Source organism: Diceros bicornis, chromosome 33 (assembly GCF_020826845.1).
Source record: "Diceros bicornis minor isolate mBicDic1 chromosome 33, mDicBic1.mat.cur, whole genome shotgun sequence".
In the NCBI taxonomy this organism is placed as follows: domain Eukaryota; kingdom Metazoa; phylum Chordata; class Mammalia; order Perissodactyla; family Rhinocerotidae; genus Diceros; species Diceros bicornis.
Window position 1 is genome coordinate 28,776,831 of NC_080772.1, and position 20,949 is coordinate 28,797,779.

Here is a 20,949-nt window from a genome sequence, read left to right on the forward strand (position 1 = left end):
AGTAAATGTGAACAAGTGTAACCAAATATGGGGGCAGTTGGATTAGACATTCAGTGCTGAATAGACAGTGGTATTTGCAATATATATTTTTAGGAGGTGTGAAAAGTCTATCGTTTAAAACATTTTTCTTTATAGCTTCTTAAAAATATCTTAAATTTTAGAGAGTAGCAGTCCCATCCAAAAAATTCTTGAAGTTCAGTAAAACTCTACCATCTGATGTTATTGGAGCAGTAGCTAGTCAGTAAAGAAAAGGTCAATTAAAGCAGCAAAACACAAAAATGATACATATGTACATTAAACAGTTTGTTCTAATTTAAAACATGTAATATGTATTGATTTGTCAATCTTTTGATATAAGGGTAGTCTTTTCTTTTAGCATAGTTCCACTTATTCTCATTTCTGAGCTGCTGCTCTTGCACAAACACCAACGATGTATTAACTGTGAGTATTAGTATCAGCTCCTTTAAAGTGGAACAAGAATTTAGACACATATAAAACAATCTGAACACAGAATGATTTTAGTACTTTATGATATTTTCAGTCTTTTATTGGGATTTTTGTCCACATCTAATTTGGCACTAGTAATTTTCGAGTTACTGATTTTGTTGAATTATTTCAAACCATTCAATTTATGTTTCAAACATGCAACTCTAATTTCATATTTATGCAGCATCAGTATCATTAAACATTCGATTAAGTTGTGTAATTGGATAACCAGTAAAACTGCCATAAGAAAGATTAAAAAAATACAACCAACTTTCAGTAAGTGTTAAGTTTTAATGCGCCCAAACAAACAAAAAAGTAGCCAACATGTTGTGAACGTGAAGCATGCCAAGACCACGAGGCAATGTGCACAAAGAGAGACCAGAGAACATTTGATGATCCAGCGAGTCTATTACAAGGGGGTTTAGTAGAAAGACTATTTATTTAAAGTAATTAACATGTACATCTTTATTATTTGACAGTATATTTCTTTTCATTCTATTTATTAGAAAAATAGACAACCTCAGTGTAGTAGACCATGGGTGAGTTTAAAGAAAGAGAGAATAGAAAAAGAATATTTGAGAGATATGGGCACTATCTGTGCAATGTTTGATGACAGATTCAAGAAATAATCATTGATATGCCCATGACACACAAGTCTTTATTTTTTAGTCCTAACCTATCTCTAGAACACCCAATTCATATATACGTTTTTGACATTCTCTCTACATGAGCTCTAACAGATATTTCAAAAGTAATGAGATGAAAACAGAACTGATTTCTCTTCTATCCCAAACATGCTGGCTCACAGGGAGATCTATTGATTCATTTTTTTCCGTGCTTTTCCTATATCCATTCCTCCACAAACCTCAATAGCGCCGTCTGCAAAATGTAAACATATTTACTGTTCCTTATTTCTATTATTACCACGCTAGTTTAAGCCACCATCCTCTATAACCTAAATTAATGCAATCGGCTTCTAGTTAATCTTCTCATCTTCTACATTCTATTCTCCTGAGTAATAATTTAAAAGTGTAAATGAGATCTTATTATTTGCTAAAGTCCTTTAATGGATTCTTATCACAATATAGCTAAATTCCTGTCTAGACTTTAAGAGCTTGCATGAGCTGACTCTTGACTCTCTAACCACCTCTTCTTTTCCTCCCTCCATTGGCCATTGTGCCTCAGCCTCTTGGCCTGTATTATGTGGATATTTTATTCATGGTATGAACAATGTATTCATTTTCTACTGGTTAACTGGCAAACCAAGTCACTACCAAACCAATCACTAAATTCCTATATATTATATAAGAGAAACTGGAACTGAATGGGTAAGATATTAGGGTTGCCACAGTCTAAATTGTTCTCTTAGTCTTGATTTCAAAGGGAGTATAACTCTATAAGAGTCTATCTTTCACAAGCCATGGAAATAAAATAGTTTCTTCTATATAGACGTCTACTGGGAGATACAAAATAAGATCTTATTGGGAGATAGAAAATGGAAGGTGTTCAAAGTCATATATAGGTAGAGGAAACCATGTAATTGATCATCTTAACAAGGACACTTGAGATTGAAAGGAAGAACCATCAATAATCACACTGGTATAAACTAGGACTGTTACAGGCAAACTTGTGCTAGTTTGCAACCTAGAAGAGAGACCAATATTCTACCACTGTTTGCATCAGAAATAATCCAAGTTGTAACCTGGGTTATTTGTGCTATTTGCTTTATATTTTGCCTTTTTAAAAATCTGTGCTTAGCCAGTTGACTGGAAGAAGAAGGTGTGAATCCATAGGATTTAGTCTCTGGTGGCCACAATAATCCAAGCAAGAAAACCCCAAGAGGAAGCTGAATTTCCAAGGAAACAGAGCAAAAGCTGACAGGACAATTAACATTACCCCATATGGACACTGTCTTTCCAGTGTTAAATATTTGAAACTGTATTTATTTTTATAAATAAGAGTGATAATTCCTTCACAGCTCAACTGTGAATACTTGACGGAAACAAATCCATTACCAAAACTTAAATATCTGGAAATTAAATGCTAAGTCTTAGAAGTCGTTTTAGTGCGATTTCCATAATACCAGACTGCATCTGTAAAAAAATCACTGTACAATTAGAAGGGAGTATTGTGTTATTTCTATATAGGTATACAAATCAATATATATGTAAATATACTCTGTGTCTTCTACGTGGGCAGAAAATAAATTAAACTATATACTGACTTACCTTTTGAGGTCATTGTCTTAAGATTCAATAATACTACTGATGCTGGCTGTACACAAGAAGAAAAACCAGGACAAAAAGGAAAACTTATTTGGAATCTCAGGTATAAAGAATACTGCCTATATAAAAATGTAAGCTTGACAGTGCATCTTTCTCTCTATTTTAGTGTTTCTCAAAGTGTGTTTCAAATGACATCCATTGTAATCACATATGTAGTCCTTAAAGATGCAGGTTCTCTGGTTCCATTCAGTTCTACTGAAACAGAATCTTCAGGGAGTGGATCTAGAAATTTGCATTTTTAACAAGGTACCCAAATGATTTCCATGCAAAGGAAGTTGAACGATTTTGACCCAATCAGACAGGCCCAAGGACTTGACACACTTTTATAACACAGAACACATTTTGGAATAAAAAACATAGAACAAGGTGGCTTTCTCTATTAATGCAACTAGGAATGAAGAATATCTTCTATCAATTATTTTTAATCTCTTTTCATTCTATGATAAGCTAGCAAAACCCTTCAACCAACATGAGAGAGATATGACTTAACAGAGGCTTGCATTAAAGGATGGCAAGGGAAAAGTCACCAGTTGAAAATAATTTAAGTATTTAAAAAATAATGAAATGTGATGGAATGGAAAGATTTTAATTAAATATGCTAATATATAAATAATTGAAATTATTTTAATGAATAAAGCAATAGAGATGTTTTTAATTACAGTATACTCTTTTAGAGAACATCATAAAAATTATAAAAATAAGAAAAAATAAACATTAACACATTAAAATTTTTCTATTTACATCTTAGTTTTTGGCCTATACATTTTTTCTAACATCTATTTGAGGGAAAACAGCTATTTAGGTTACAAAATTTAAAAAAATAAAGAAGAAATTGTCATGAAAATGGGAGTGAAGTCTAACAGAAGGCTGTGAGGATTCTTGGAGAAGAGATTTCAGAGATTTGGGAATGGACTAAAAATAGTCAAGAAAAAGAATGTGTCAACCAAATGTGAGAGTTAATTTATATACACATACGGCTTTACATGAAAAAAAAGAATAGCAAAAAGACATATATTCACGAAAAAAAGCAGAAATTTTATGGTTTGCAGCGTTTTAGTTTCTAACTATACTGTTCAGTATTAAGTTCCTAAATTATTGCCTTGAACTCTCCTAATACTAAAGAATAAAAACATACATTAGAGATTTTTACATCTCCGCATCAAACTCCCAAAGTATTTGTTTAAGAAATATTTTTTAAAAGCACTGAAGTGACGAAAATGAATTCCATATGGTATGCATACATTTGCTAAAAGCAAACTTTATTTTTCTAATCTAAGGGAACATCTGTACTTTATAACACATTTTTGGGTGTGTGTGATAGTCTGTTTTTCATACAAAATGGTTAGGCCACCAATATGCTCTTTTTTCTTCAATAGCGGGAGTGCATTTCCAACTATTTTGTTTTAATTAGTCTAAAATTGATAGCTTTGTTTTTTGTTCTTTTCATGTTTATGCCTAATTTTTTTCCAATAATACTTGAAGATCAGCATGTATTATTATCTGCAGGGCTAAAGGAGGCTAGAGGAAGTTAGCTGTCACCCACAGTTGAGGATTCCGCCTTCTTATAAGCAAAAAGGGCTAAGTGTTCTTTTATGTTGATCATGCATGCAGATCATGTCATTTCTATTAAAAATTAGACATCTAAGGTATACTTTTCTGTGTGGCTAAAAAAATCCAAATTTACATGCTTTTTAACATTACACAAATCTTCCATTTTGTGCTAAATGAGGGAATTATGATGAAATGTGAGGGAATCAAAGCACTGTCTTAACTAATTAAACATTTTTTACCTAATTTTATTTTAGATAATTAATCTTTCATTTTGGTAAATCTTTTCTAATTAGAAATATCATACATTTTGTTGTGCTAATGAAAAGATATTTGTTTTAAAGTATATTTTCATTAATTGCTGTTGGTTTTGATACCTACGTTAACGGTTTTTAGAGGGAGACTGTACTATAACACTGTTACTGAGAAAAATCTTTACACTTTATTTTTCGTTTTAATGTCAAGAACGTCTTCAAAATTTCAGTGAGTATAGTGAGGCTTACAAATCTGGTCTAGCATGTTACAGAAATATTTTCTGTGCTCCACCAAACAGAAGAGAATGGACTGATACAAGATGACTTCGGGCTGATCCTGTCTTTGTTGATTTGGTTGCTTTTATTTTGGTTTTCGCTCCCACAGAGTTGTCTCTAGAAAGTAGCTGATTACATTGTCAGTAGTTGGTTCTTTAGAAAATATATTGTTCAGATTTTAATTTGGCTCTGTATATGCCTGTTTCAAAAAAAAAAAAACTGCGCTTCTAGGCGTTAAAGCTTTCACCCATTGATCGAAAAATTGTAAAGAACAAAAACAGAACCAAATAGAGTACACGATTATGTGTGCATGTGTTTGTGTGATATTAAAGTTCATTGCTACCGATATCTGTCTGTTTCTCTCTGTCACACAACACAGTCACACATACACACACACACACACACACACACACACACACTTAACTCTCACAGATTTTGCTAGGGGATGGGAGCCAATGTGGCGAGGTATCATAAGTGATTAAGTCTTTCCACTTTATGTCGCAAGCCTCAATCACGTTATTACATTCTAGGGTGAGGTTGTGGCACTCACTTTAGGTGTGATGAAAATATGCATTTATATTTGGCTAATTTTTGCAAGAGGAGAGGAAGGCAACACTTTACATTAAAAGAAAAAAAAAGCTATTTCCATGATACATTCATTCCTAGGCTATGAGTCATGGCACTGCATGTAATTGTTTTATTGACTTTGACGACAGAATACTGCAACATTTTCTTTTCCTGCTTATCACTTTAGCAGATTGCCAGATTACTTTCCACTGATTAAAAATGGCTATTTCTTACACAACTTACTTCTTATAGTGTCAGTTGATATTTAAAAGCAATAGGTAATCCATCTCCCTTTCATAGTTTACATTATGCTTGAAAATTTTGCATTTTTTTTTCAGGCAAAAATGCCCTTTCTTCACCATATCTTTTTGTTTCCAGACTTTAATGTAGTCCTCACAGGCTTGAAGAGAATAACATGCGTTCTGCAGTCGCTCTTCCAACTCCAGTCCACCAAAGAAACTACTGCCTGGTGTCTACACTTTTCTCCTTACCTTTTTATGGTTTTAGGTTTTAAGGTGACTTAATTGGACTCATGACCATGGCCAAGGAAGAACAACGATGCTACCTAAGACTATGGTCCTGAAAAGTTTAGAATTAAATACATCAACTATCAGTATTCTTTATTCCTGTGGTAAAAAAATATATATATGTTTTTCACTAAAGCCTTGACGTTAAGAGTACAATTGATTTATAAAATATTATTTGATGGGCCGGCCCGTGGCTTAGCGGTTAAGTGCGTGCCCTCCGCTACTGGCGGCCTGGGTTCGGATCCTGGGTGCGCACCCACGCACCACTTCTCCCACCATGCTGAGGCCGCGTCCCACATACAGCAACTAGAAGGATGTGCAACTATGACGTACAACTACCTACTGGGGCTTTGGGGAGAAAAAAAAAAAAAAAGGAGAAGGTTTGGCAATAGATGTTAGCTCAGAGCCGGTCTTCCTCAGCAAAAAAGAGGAGGATTAGCATGGATGTTAGCTCAGGGCTGATCTCCCTCACAAAAAAAAAAAAAAAACATTATTTGAATAGTTATGAATTTCACAGCATGAACACGACAGAACAGTGAACACTGAAAACTGATAATTGTATTTTATGAAGAAAATATGTGCACCTTTGAGAATTTTACTCCAAGATGGATACATTTCTCAAATCAACACTAAATACGATAGGCACCTTTTCATATAAAACACATTTTGAGGATTTTCATGACAATAGTTACATATGGATTCATGCAGTAAATGCCTAGACACGAGCAACAAACTCAAGGCTCCAACAGTGCAGTTTCAGAGAATATCTATGTAAGTCTCAAAGCATCATTAAATTTCTTAAATCATAATTCTTTATGAAATCACTACAGTAAAAATTAATTTTCTTGAAAAGACAGTGGAGTTAAGAAAAATATGAAAACACACACCAAGTATGCATAGTTATATGTGTGAATGCAGCATGATTAAGGAAAAAGTAAAAAAATTCTGCATAGGATAAAACAGTATGATATTTAGCATCTGATAATAAGAGAGCATGTAATACACTCTTTTAAGTCTGAAAACCAAGGGCTTACAGAGGAAATCTTAAGAGCAAGATAAAAAGACATTGACTATAGAACACATATGATTAGGGAACCTCCTCAGAATAAAAAAACATAGCCTAGGAATGTATTGAAACTGATTTAGACTTTTGCCACAGTGACTTGCTAATTTGGGAGACTTTGCTAATGAGATAGATGAGTTTCCATTAGGTCATACAGGAAAGCACCAAGGACGAGCTACCTAAGAGGTCATTTATGTGGTCTTTAAGGATGAGATACCAACAGAGATGAACAATTCCCAAATCTAGATAAAAGCATTCTATAATGGTCCTATAGAACAAACTAAGTGATTCAGAGAAAGTTGGGTGATCCAAGAGAATTTTCTTGGACTGGGGAAATGCCTACAACCATCGAAATTTTATTGAATGGCTTATTTGCTTTTGATGAAAGCACTGATTGTCTTGATGTTTCAGAGAATCACTAAAATGAAATCATTATTGTTATCATTATTGCTATTTGTTCATATTGCTGCGTACCTTACTATGAGAGTATAGAATACACTAAGCACTGACATTTATTATTTTAATTAATTCTCACAATAATCCTACAATTAATTGGAGTTATGAATTAGTGTTGATAGGAAAGATGAGAGGCTTGGTGAGGCACTCTGAACAGGCAAAACAGAGTATAAGCAATAGACGAAGTAACAGAGAAAACAGAGAGTAAGTAACAGCACGATATAGTCAGAAATTCTGAGAAATTCAGAATTACTGGATCATAAAATAACAAGAGAGTGAGTGGAGCAGAGGGTGGTAGGAGCAAAGGGCAAAGCTTTGGTCCCAGGGTTAAATCAGGAAAAACATTGTAGCCACTATCCACTAACATGGAAGTTAATCACTATCCTATACCTAATATAAATATACTGAATAATTCTGAGTAAAACAGAAACATGATCATATTTACCTTTTATAATGGTAAGTATAATTATAACATTCAAATAGTGTATAAAGAGAAATGGAATGGTGGGAACAGAAGTCAACAGAACAACTAAAATGTTATTAAAGTAGCTGAGCTGACCAGATCCTGAATTAAGTTAGTTTTCTTGGAGGCAGACGGAAGAGAAAAAAAAAAGCATATTTTTAAAAAATGGAACCTACAGGATTTGGCACATGGTTAGATGTGACCGGACAGGGAAAGGATGAGGTCTAGGATGGCTTCTAGATGTGAAGTAACAGTCTTTATTTTATGCAATGGTCTTTGCGAAGCCCAAAACCTGGTAAATACTATTTGAGCTAACTCTGAAACTTTTAGAGAGACTTCTGAATTTTATATAATATAACCTCCTATAGTTAAAAAAAAATAGCCTGCTTTTTCTCAGTTTGATGTACAGCAGGTGCAGGTAAAATGTTGGATAATCCTGAAATTCAAGGGTTTTCTCAGGTTCAGGGGGTATTTACTTCTATTCTGTCTGCTCTGTTTCTACTCTAGCAAGACTGTTCGCCCCTAGCATTAATAGGCTAAAGAATACTATTTGTAAATTATGCCAGTTGAGAAGCATTGGAAAAGATTATACTTCAGCAGAGAAACGTTGCAGCTTCCACCACACAGCCGTTTTCCTCCCACAGACCATCGCTTTGGTTTAGTAATTCTCTACCGGAGAATGGAGAGCTGGAGGAGGAGTTGAAGAGCTTCTCACCTTGGACTAGAAATCTGCTTTTGTAATACTGGACACAGACACAACTACAATCATAGAACTGAACCACTTTCCTGGAGCCAGCATCTCCTAGGAACACTTTAGCTCTTCCAAGGAGAATGGGGCTAGAAGGATCCATTACAGGAGTCCCGCTTGCAAGCTAGACAATGCCTTCAGCATGGAAGACTACAGAAGTGTGTGTGCATGTCTATTAACGACCAAAATTGAGTGTGGGTATACAGGTGACCTTAGATATCCTCAGGGGATTGGTTCTAGGATTCCCCATGGAAACCAAAATCCGAAGATGCACAATTCTCTTAGTTGGCCTGCCCTACAGATGAATGAGGAACCTATAGATACTGAGTGCAGACTGTATATGTTTTGTGTGTTTTGTGTATGCACATAGGAGGGTTGCTAGAATTATTATGACAGCCTGTGTCAGTCTGGGAGTAAACTATTACCCACTGTCTCTTAAATGTTATTCCTACCCTAGAGGATCACCCTTTCAGTTTAACAATAAGCCAGGTTGTTCAATATTTAAATTATGACATAGCTAAATCAATTAAAAGAAAAAACTACTGATATTTTCTCTTGAAAATAGATTCTAAAAACTAGGAACATTTAAGGTTAAAACGCATAAATTTGGAAAAATATTCTTAATCAATTATATGAGTTTGGCCTGGGTTATAAATAATGAGCAAGTATATAGATAAGAATGCAAATTCTTAATAGAGTTGAAATAAGTCTAAAGTTGAAACTTTTGTATTATGTATACAGTACGCTTAAATGTATATGTATTTAGAAATGTTTTGCTCAAACATGGGTGCAAACTGAATTAGAATTCAACTATACCTTTTGGAATATGAGTATCAGTGATGATACTATATATTTTACTGAAAGGTTGGAAGAATTCAACAAATATGGAAATGATTAAGCTTCCTTCAAGAGCTCGTATTTTAAGTTTTTGTGAACTAAGAGAAAACAAGTCTTTTAAGGGCAGGAGCTGTGCCTTGCTCATATTTAAATCTCCAAATCTGGAGGCCTGGAGATTGCAATGAAAAAACAGATGAATTAATGATTAAATGAAGAATATACATATTAGGTTGTAGAAGAAGAACACTCATTTATTGAGTGTCTACTGTGTTTCAAGCATTATGCTAGACATTTTCGTGTAATAATTTATCAAATACTATGCATAGAATGTGTCCATCACTGCGTTGAGTGCTATAGGACATATGGGTGTATTTACAAGAGAAAACAAAGATATGATTTTTGACTTCTTATAGCTTACAAATATGCTGAACAAATGAAATGCACAATGATGGAAAAGCTGGGGGACAAAAGAATTTGTTGGAAAGCATTGACAGAAGAGAAGTAAATTATATATGGCAGGGAAAGCTAATTGTCCATCACAATTAATATTTCCCTTTCCATTGAATACAACTGTCATTGGTGAACAGCTACACAGACCAGGAACTATACTTAATAGCAACTAATTTTTTAATCCAATATCAACAGAAGTGAACACATGGCCATTCTTGGCCGAGAGGTTTAAACGTGAAAGTGTCTTATTGATGCTCTTTACTTACTGTTGTGAAGGTCAGATTACCCAGGTAAAAATTGTGCTGGATTACTCAGTTAAAAGACTTACCCAGGTAGAAACTGGTGTAGAGCACATCATTTATTTTATGTAAGCCATATTTCCCTCGGTTACATAATAGGGCTAAATGCAACCTCACAAAGTTGTTGCATGGAACAAATGAGATAAAGCATGTAAATCATTTAGCAAAGTACCTAGCACATAGTAGCACATTGCTCGTCAAATGTTAATGATTATTGATCATAGAAAGAAAGGTTTTCAAAAATAAATGTAGGAAGAGTAGGCCCAGATTTCTTTTCCAGAAACAACATTTCCTTTGGTAAAAAAATCAAATAATTGTTTATTTTTTAAGAGGGCTTTTGCCCAGGCATAAATAATTTAATTGGATATGACTTTTTCCTTTTGTGGTGGGAAAATAATATAGGCAAAAAAAGTTTCTATTTTTTCTACATAGCCAACTAAAATTGTTTTATATTTGTCATGAAAACTAATGTTGCTGCAATGATTACACAGGAAGGATTATTGTGCATAATACTTTTTTCTGTTCAAAGATGAATTTTACTATCAACCTGAAATGACCTTCAATTTAAATGAGTTTGAGTATGACATACACAGTGCTTGAAATACTTTGACTAAGTCCTTATGATATCTTTGTACATACTTGTGGTTAAAAATATAATAGCACTTTTTAATCAAACCAAAACATCTTAAAGATTACGTTCTATATTCATCTGTTTAAGGGCCATGCAAAATCACAAAGATTCCATTGTCTATGTATAATATTTTATAAGGTGATAGGCTAAAAGCATGAGAAATATTGGCTAGAAAGCAAAGTTCACAAATGTCCTTATTTTGTATTAAAAAACCATCTGTAACCAACTTTATTTTTCAGGTTCTTACTTAGAAAAGATAAAAACCGGTACTTCTGCAAGTTATTGCAAACAGAATACATGGTAACATCAGAGATAACCCCAAAGAGAAAATAGGAGAACCTATTGTATTGACATTTTTAACCATTTCCTCTAATGTTCAATAGACTTCTAAAAAGATGTTAAAAATATTGAATTGTAGGAGTATAATAAATATATAACTGATTTTGATAAATTAAATCACACAATTTAAAGTAAAAACTAGTCTCTTCTCAAAGCTAAATGAAAATGGCTACTGTGTAAGAAGCAGCTAAAGAAAGGATAAAATTCTTCACAGAAAAAAATTAGATTTTATTAAGCTTAGAGAATTTTTATTTACCCAAAAGGGAGAATAGAGAATGAAAGCCTAAATTTATGTAAAAAAGTTTATACAGATGTGTAAGCAACAAAATTTTACATGGTGCCTCTCAAAATATATGTATCACAAGGAGATGCTGATGGTGGCCATTCAATACTTGATCTCAAGCAAAGTTAGGCGAGCAAGCTGAGCTGTTATGTACTTGGAATACCCTAACACTGTTCTCCACTACCCTTACCAGTCTCTCCCTGTCCACAAATACTTTTCTGCTTCTCGTCCTTCTCCTCCTCCTTCTCCTCCTCCTTCTCCTTCTCCTCCTCCTTCCTTTCATCAAGGTTAGAACGTACAGACACAGACCCTCAAGTGAGGAAAGATAAATCATTCAGTTGTTATCAAGATCCTACTCTACTGAGGATTGTGCCAAATGATAACAACTCAGAGACCACCAAAATTCAGTTTTCGATCTAACAGGGGAGGATCACATTTTTAAGACCAAGAGATAAATGTTGAATCAGAGCTGAGAGGTGGGAACTTGGTGGGGGTGGGTGTCAGGGAGGAAACATACGAGATGTGGAATATTATTTGGTCCTTGAAGAATGAATACTTACTTGCTAAGTAGAGAAAGTGTCAGAGGGGCCTTCCAGGAAGGAAGAACTTTGTATGTAAACACACGCTGTCTTTGAAACCATGAAATGCCTGAGGCGTGTAATACTCAAGCCAGAGAGTAGATGACATACAGCCTAGGAACCTCTTGGATTAATCCTATCTTCAGATTTGCCCAGTATCAGCGGTGACCAGATCTTAAATAGATCTAACTTTTGTCATGATGATGGTTTGTTCTGTTCCCCTTTACAATTTGCTACTGAAATCCCACAACATTTGAGACACAAGTGGTCTTAAGGCTGAGCCAAATGATCTTGCTAAAAATCCGTGTCCCAATTCTACGACCGCAGGTCTGAGTTTTAGTATATCTACTGCATATATAAATACATACATACTATTTACTACAGGATGGTAATTTGTCTGAAATAAGTGGCTCTGCCTGTGTGTATGCTGCAAGTATGGCAACATGAAAATGCAAATATTTGCTAAATTATACCTAGTTGGGGGTAAAATGGGAAGGGGTTTCCAGAAGGGGTGAAAGTAAAGCTTTAATCTCTTTACCAAATATCTATATCACACACACATAAAAAGGGGGAAATAGTTTCTTTTTAAACTTACTCTGATCCTGTCATTTTGTTTTATTCTTTTTTCTTAGGGCCCATTGTTTTAAATATACCCCAGCCACTGGTCTGTATTGATCCCCTTCAACCTTTTATCACCTTAATAAATATCAGTAGTCTATAACATATTTAAAATAAATTATTATGCAATAATTAGTAAATCTCTGTTCTCACTTTTCTTGTTTTCCAAATTAATTTGACATTTACAACTTTAGCAGCACACATATTCATTTCAGAACAGGTGTAAGGAACAAGAAAAATACTTTTGTAAAATTCTGATCTCTATCATTAGAATTGTTCATAAATCAAAGAAACAAAACTTGAAGGTGAAGAGGAAATTTATCGTAGATGTTTATGAGACCCGGAGTTCTCCTTGGGGTTTCTGGGTTCTTCAGCTCTGCATTCCTAATTGTGCCAGGGCCAGTGGATGGAACCCTCGAGGAGCCACAGAATGGCGCTACCAAGAGAAGTGTGAGTAGATTTGGGGAGCAAAGAAAACAGAGGTTCCTGTGGGGTAAAGGAAGGAAAGAACACACACAATTTTGGAGGACTATGTTTAATACGGGGCTTGAACAATGAACGCTGTGTGGACAAGTGCCGAGGGGTAAGAAAAGATGTCCAGGAGTCCGGAACATTATGAGTCAAGAGTCCAAGGCAGTGATGCACAAGTGCTCTGAGAGGAATAATTTCTATGTGACCACAACTTTTGCAAGTATGTGCATTAAAATGCCGGCTTGAAAGAAATAAGTATCCTAGTGGAATCTTCTCTTCCCACGTCCTCTACTCGCCAGCCTTACCTTCATATCGTTGACTATGGAACATTGCTGATATTTTATTTATTTATTTTTCTCTTGGTAAACTCTACCTTCTCAAGGAATTTGGTCTCTGCTAAGAATAGAAACGACTGGCACAAATATAATAATTGTTATTCGTCTCTTGGAAATCCTGTGACATAAAAAAATCAATTCTCTTATTTTACTGAGTTGAAACCAAATGATAATGATTTTCTTGTTTTACCAACCAGCATTATTTTGGAACACACTAACCTGCATATTGCAGGAGGAACTTCTTGAACTTTTTTCTACTAGCCAATCAACTTTTGACCAATGTGTTAAGTTAAAAGGAAGCTTGCCATATATTATTTCCAACACTTTTTCCCAAAGCAAATTTCAGCATAGCAAAGTAAAAGCTGGAATGAGGATGTGGGAAGCAAGAACAAAATAAGAAATAATTAGGATGGAGTGTTTCCTATAATGAAAAAAAAGAATACGCCTTCACTCCAAAAATTGTTCCAAAGTCAGGACAGGGAGGTTATAACATCATTGTATCATTTCATGATTGTATACTTCAGGAATATTCAGTATATAAATAATCCATTTTATTCAAATTCACCAACTGTGAGGATACCTGAGCTTTCTGTACCTTTAAAATTATGTGAATCGTTGCAAATCAAATATTGAAATTTTCTTTTAAAAACTAAATAAAAAAAAATCTTTGTCTCTACAGTGTTATTTCTCCCTGCCACGTTATTCACCACCAAAGAGAGAACGGTTTGTTACTGCAACACATTGGACCACATAGTACAGGGTAAGGTTTATGTTCTATACACTCTTAGCCTTTGTGGAACTATACATTCCAATTTATAACAGGAAATCCAACTCTATAAAAATCTAATTATTTCATATGGTGGACTCAGCACGACTCTCCCCTCCCCTCCTTCCCCGTTTCTTTGGCTGGGTGATGAGTGTGTTTCCTCTAGGGTTTATATTTTTTCAACCCAGCTACATTTTGAGAACACACACACAAAAAGGGATTTGGCACACGTCTTTTCCCATCTCCTTTCAGTAATTATAGTTAATGAAACTACGTGTTTTTTCACTTGTGTGGTCTTCTGGAAAATAAGAGTTTATTTTATTCCAAAAAATGTCATTTCAGTATTTTGGTTGGTTCCATATTATTATCTTTTTCAAGAGTAACAAGCAGATTCATTCCAAAAATATGTTAATAATTATGGTATTAACCAAGAAAGAAATTGCTGTACTTCAAAATTAAAATTCATCTTCTGCTGCTCTGTTCTGTAATAACTAGGTCATCAGTTTGGGTGTGCCTGCTTAACATGCATTTATTATCCATATGTATTCCCTCACCTAGAGGCCTGATATTTTTAATGAGATTATATCAAAGGATGGGCAGGCTGGAGATTGGTAACATCATTTTAGTGGGTAATTCCCAGAACTCTGATCCATTTCAGTGAGGCAATTAAGACTGCTAACTACAATAAATGATACTAAGAGATTATAGAGGTTTCTCCTGCATGAGTACATAGTTTAAAAAATAATTTAGGTTTACTTAACATAAAAAACACTTCCAGAGGGGAAAAATAGTGTTTTTTTTTTCTTTTCATTTTTTAATTCAGCTGAATGCAAAGAAGCGATTTTCTCTTACTCTGCCTGTGTGGCACTTACGTGCACTCTGATGATAAATGATTTCTTTGAGATGTACTTCTGAAAGAAGTAGATTTTAATTGCATGCTTTTCCTGCGTGTCACTAATACCTATAATGTTCACTAGCATTATATCCGCTATGTTGTTTAGCTAGGGAAGACTAATAACACTAAATATTATTTTCATAAAAAGCTGTGTGCATTTAACTTCTTTCTCCCACTTCAGCTTATTATTGTCTTTGCCCCCAAAGACAATAGGAGAGTTCCTAAAAACAAACCCAGGAAAATCAAAGTTTGTTTTCTTGAAGAGTTAATTCTGACAGAGAGGTGACCTTTATCCCTACATACTCACTCTTTTTTATTTTATTTTATTTTTTTATCAAGCCTCTCCAAAGGGACTCATCATACGCAGGGCTCTATGAAGAGAAAAAGGAGAGCATTGTCCTTATCACCTCCTTCCAGAAAGTGGCGGAGTAATAGGACTTTGTAAGGCGAAATGAAGCCCAGTCTGATGGCTGCTGATTAAAAATTGACTCTGCCACATCAAAGAGGAGTTGCAGGTGAAAATGATGATCACTTCCCTCTCCCAGGGACCCCGCACCGTTTCTTTTATTCAACCTTGAAAGGTTCTTTCTGAATAAGATAATATCCCTCGAGTCCATTCTGCCTTGGCAGCATGGAAAAATGTAGATCAGTATGCCTATTCTTTACGGAAAAAAATGGGATTTTGTTAATGACATAGCACTTTAAAGTGATGCCTTGTATGTGGTAAATGCTGAGAAATTAATTATAAAATGCTTCTTAGACTGCAGATCAAATTAATTGCTGGTATGCAGCTCCTAAAAAGACCACTGCCAACCTGAACAGCCTTTTCTGTTTTTTCCTGATTATTTTCACACTTAGATTTAATATAGCTGCCTGTGCTCCTTTGTATTTTCACCACATTTTAGAAACACTGAATTCTCAGGAAGGTTGTCATCTGTAATATAATATCCTTACACTTAAAAGGAAAAGTATTTCTTTTTTTTGTCAACATGCATTCAAGTCAGTATTTCTTGAATGTCTTATGATACCCATTTGGAAATACAGTCTCCAGTATATCTAAATATATAAATATACATGTATATATAACTATAGATACACACACAGATACAGTTTAACTAGACAAATACATGCATATAGATAGAGTTAAAATATCTGTGAAGGAAGATTTTTATAAAACATTTATGTATTTACAAACAAATACAGAATATGAATCTATACAAAATCATCCAAGACAGATGAAGAAACATTTTAGCCTACTCGGAAAAAATAAACAGTCTTAGGTACAGAATTCCTAAAGATTTGACACTTAGGAAAGGTTCTCATACATTCCTTTTAGGTTTTGCTATTAACCCTCACTTGTCATTAGAGCAAACACAACATTTCCAAGTGGGCCATCCCTAGCTTCCTCAATTCTGCTATAATTGTATAATTAAGAAATTTATCATGGAGTATCATAGAAATCTAAAACACACTATAAAAATTGAACAGTGAAGTTTTCCATAATGACATAAAATTCTTAATATATAAATTTAAAATAAATAAAATGGAAGCTACATATTTGAGTAAATGAAATATTTGAAATATTAATTTTCTAAATATTTTCCTTGTGAATAAATGGATCATCACTTAGGTAACAGACTGTAGTTTGTACGTCCCATGCAGCCATGGCTATGCATTGCACAATGTTTATACACAGGAGATATTTTTAAATCTCAGAATGAATTCATATATAGAAGATGATGTACTTTTAAACTCAGCGTATATAATCAAAAGTCTATTATGGTGTTTCCGATATTATTTTCTTGAAATATTTAAATAAAATTTTCAGTCTTGCTAATAACTAGGGGGAAAAATCCTCTATTTGACATGGAAAAATTGTGACATATAATTATAATTATATCAGAAAACAACAAGTAAACAATTGATGGCATTAAAATTTAAGAATAAAAATGTTATTCTCATTGTTTCAAGGCCAAGTTTAATGGGCTTGTAATTGGAAGTACATTATCTCAATCAACTTTTACCCAGCATATCTGTTTATTTGTTGCCTGTCCTTTTGTCTTGGTGAGAAAGACTGGCCCTAAGCTAACATCTGTGCCATCTTCCTTTACTTTATATATGGGACGCTGCCACAGCACGGCTTGATGAGCAGTGTGTGAGTCTCTGCCCGGGATCTGAACCTGCAAAACCTGGGCCACTGAAGCAGAGCATGTGAACCTAACCACTACACCACCAGGCTGGCGTCTATTTGTTGCTTTTTAATAACTGGTTTCCAAAACTACCCAAGTTTACTTTTAATGCAGATCTCTGAAGACAATCACTCCAAATTACAAAGTACACTATAAGATAATGGCCTTCAGAGAAAAATAAAGTTTAATATCATTCTATCACTGGTTTTCATTACACAGTAATAGATTTCATATTGAAATGTGACAAAAAATGCAGTCAAGATATTTAAAGTTTAATCCATTCTTATTTCTAAGCTTTATTATATTAATTAAACTATGTTTCTATGAAAGTTATAGAATTATTAATATAAAACTATGGATTTTTAAATGTGTTCCTACTTTCCTACAAAATATTCTCCATCAAATTAAAATGAATTTTTTTGTCTGGTACTTATAGCCACAGTTTCACCTAAGGCATGCATTCTTTTTTCAACAAAACAAGAAATTAAAAGTGAAAAATAAATTAATTTTTTTTTGTTGTTTATTTTTTTCAAATAATCCTTATCTTTCAATTCTATTGATCTCTAAGCTTTTTGATAGCATGGGCCATTTTTTGGTTTGTTTTGTTTATGTAAAATCTTGCTTAGTGCCTAGTCCATAAACAATTTTCAAAAATAGTTTCCATTAAATATTTCTAAGTACAAACTTAAAAAATATTAGATGCACAAAGAATTAAGTGAAAACATGTCAAAATGGTCAGACCAATTTGTGTGTTGTTAGCGGTTCTCTAGTGCTGTCTTAAACTTGGGTGAATTAAATTGTTTTATCAAGGATCTTTGTTAGCATCTGCAGAAAAGATACAACGATTTATATTGGTTATTAAAGTTCAGATACAACATATCAATAATTTTATTCTAATTATAATGTCTACTTTGAGATGACAACTGAATCACTCCCCAGCATACCTAACTCATATTGCTCCCCTGAACCCCTATTGCCGGTGGCTTTGGGTAAAAGTTCGCAACTTGTTGCTTTAATCCAGAATTTCTCCACGTTGGCATGATTGACATTTGAGTCAGATCATTCTTTATCGTAGGGGGCTGTCCTGTGCATTGTAGGATAATTAGCAGCATCTGGGTCCTGTACCTAGTCGATGTGAGTAGCATGCCTCCCCTAACCTCCAGCCAGTTATGAGAACCATGACTGTTTCCAGGCATTATCAGATATCCCCTAAGGAACGCAATTCCCCCTACCCCATCCCCATATCTGGCCATTGAGAACCACTTCATCCTACAGAAGGAGTGAAGGACCTGGTGCTGCTGTTCGAGAAGACCAACAGGAAATTCTAAGATGATTCTGTGGCTTGAATTTGATAGGTTTCTGGAGTTCTTAATTAGGCTTTGTGTATTACACCCATGGAAAATCTGGTGGTATATCCTATTCACATTGCTTATTATTCTGCCAACTAATTTTCAGTGGTGTCTTCTAAGTCATATGTAATTGTTTTGCCATCTGTTAACTAAATTGCAAGCATAACATGGTAGACAGTATCACTTTTCTTTGCCACTTTAATCTCTACTTTCAACTATATTGAATCTCATTTTTCCTCTAGATCTGGGTGTGATTACAAAGTTTTAACAATTAAGTGACTAATATAATCTCATTCCATTAGTTGAAATTAATCTTAGCTTGTCTTAACGTTTCAGCACCAAACTCAGTTCAAAATTGTCCTCCTTTGAACTACTATTGCTTGAATTGGAGGAGGGTTGTGTGTTCTGGCTCTAAGACCTTCCCACCCTGCCTTTCTTTTTTTTTTCATGTGCATTCTCTTCAGGGTTATGAAAGAAGAGTAAAACAAGCATGAGACTCCCTATTTGAATGCCCACTTGTCACAGGTAGTGTAGATTATTGACCTTACTCTGGTTCAGTCTATTTTTCTTTTCCCGATGCTGTGGGCCTCTGCTAATTTGGTGGTTCCAATAGTGAGTGGGTGTTTGCTAGACTGGATTCAGCATCTCCAGCCTGTACATAATGGACCCTTCTAAAAGACACCATCTCTCGCCTTGACCCCGCCCGAAGTAGATGATCCCAACCCTTTTTAGGTGTTCTGGGCCCCTCATTTGACTTAGCAACAATTTGCAGAGCACCATTACTCCTGCGTCTTTTCTAGCCTACAGATTGGTTCTTGTGGGGTCCTCTTCTACCTACTTATGGGACTGCAAAGTCGTGGACTAAAATGGTAGTTACACAGATCACATTCCCAAGTATATTACAACACAGTCCCTTCAGGCCCTACTGGGATTGGCTGCCTTGCAGATGCCTTATCTTCAGCTACTCAAAGACCAGAGGCAATTTCTATTCTATATTTAGGAATGTCTTCAAATCTCAGAGAAAAATTTTAAATATGCCTCTCTTCTTCTTCACATTTGAGGTATAGGAGTAAAAATAAACACACGTTAATGATTTAGACTCCCAGAACAGTCTTCAGAGAACTCCCTTCAACTCTACTCGCTTGCTTGGACTCAGGGAGAGAACAATTCTCACCTTGAATACGTTATAATAGACTGATTACTCTTTCTTGCCAGTGTTCTTATTTGTGGACTCACTTTTATACTTATGGCTCTCTGCGAGCCCTGTGGGGAAGTGGTTTGCCCCATCTCATGATTCACTTCTTTGATGCCTATTATCCCCAGCTTAGGACCTTGACCACATTTTTTAGGACAAAGAGAAAAAAATCCTGCATGATATCCTGTTTATTGTGCATGACTATTAAGTGTTTGTTTTTCTCCTTTAGGATATACATTAAGGAGGAGTGACTTGTTCTTTAATTTGATGGTGACGAGGAGGAAAAATGTGAATATTTGCTAATGTATTTTGCCTCCTATTTACATAATTGTGATGGTTAATTTTATATGTCAACTAAGAGACTACTTTTGGACTAGATTAACATTTAAATTGGTGAACTTTGGGTAAAGTAGCCTGCCCTCTATAATAGGGAGAGTCCTCATTTAATCAGTGGAAGGACTGAAGAGAACAAAAAGACCAGCCTTCCTAAGCAGAGGAAATTCTCCAGCAGATTGCTTCGAAATTCAGCAACACTATCAGGGTCTCCTGGGTCTCCACCAGCTGGCGTTTGGACTGGAACTGCATTAGGTCTCCTGGGTCTCTAACACAGAGACCCACACTAACAGTCCACACTGCAGAGTTTGTACTTCCCAACCTCCATAATCGTATGAGCCACCTTCCTATAATAAATCTCTTTATATATATGTATATATATAAAGGAGATATATATCCTATTGGTTCTGTTTCTCTAGAGAATCCTGACTATTACAATAATTAAGAAAAAAGGGGTTCAACTATATTGCATCTTATATTCATTAAAATATACAAAGGATCTAAATTAATTTTTCAGGTTAAAATTACTTTCCATTTCCAAACTATTCTATAAGAGCGTGCTGAAATTCTAATTAGTGCTTCTCTTTAATTGGCAAGGGTATCAGGGCATAAGTTCAGTTTCTATGTGTGCCTTTGACACATGATAACCTTGGACACAAAATATATCAAATATTTTGTAAGGAGTGTATTCTAGTCCTCTTTGTGGAA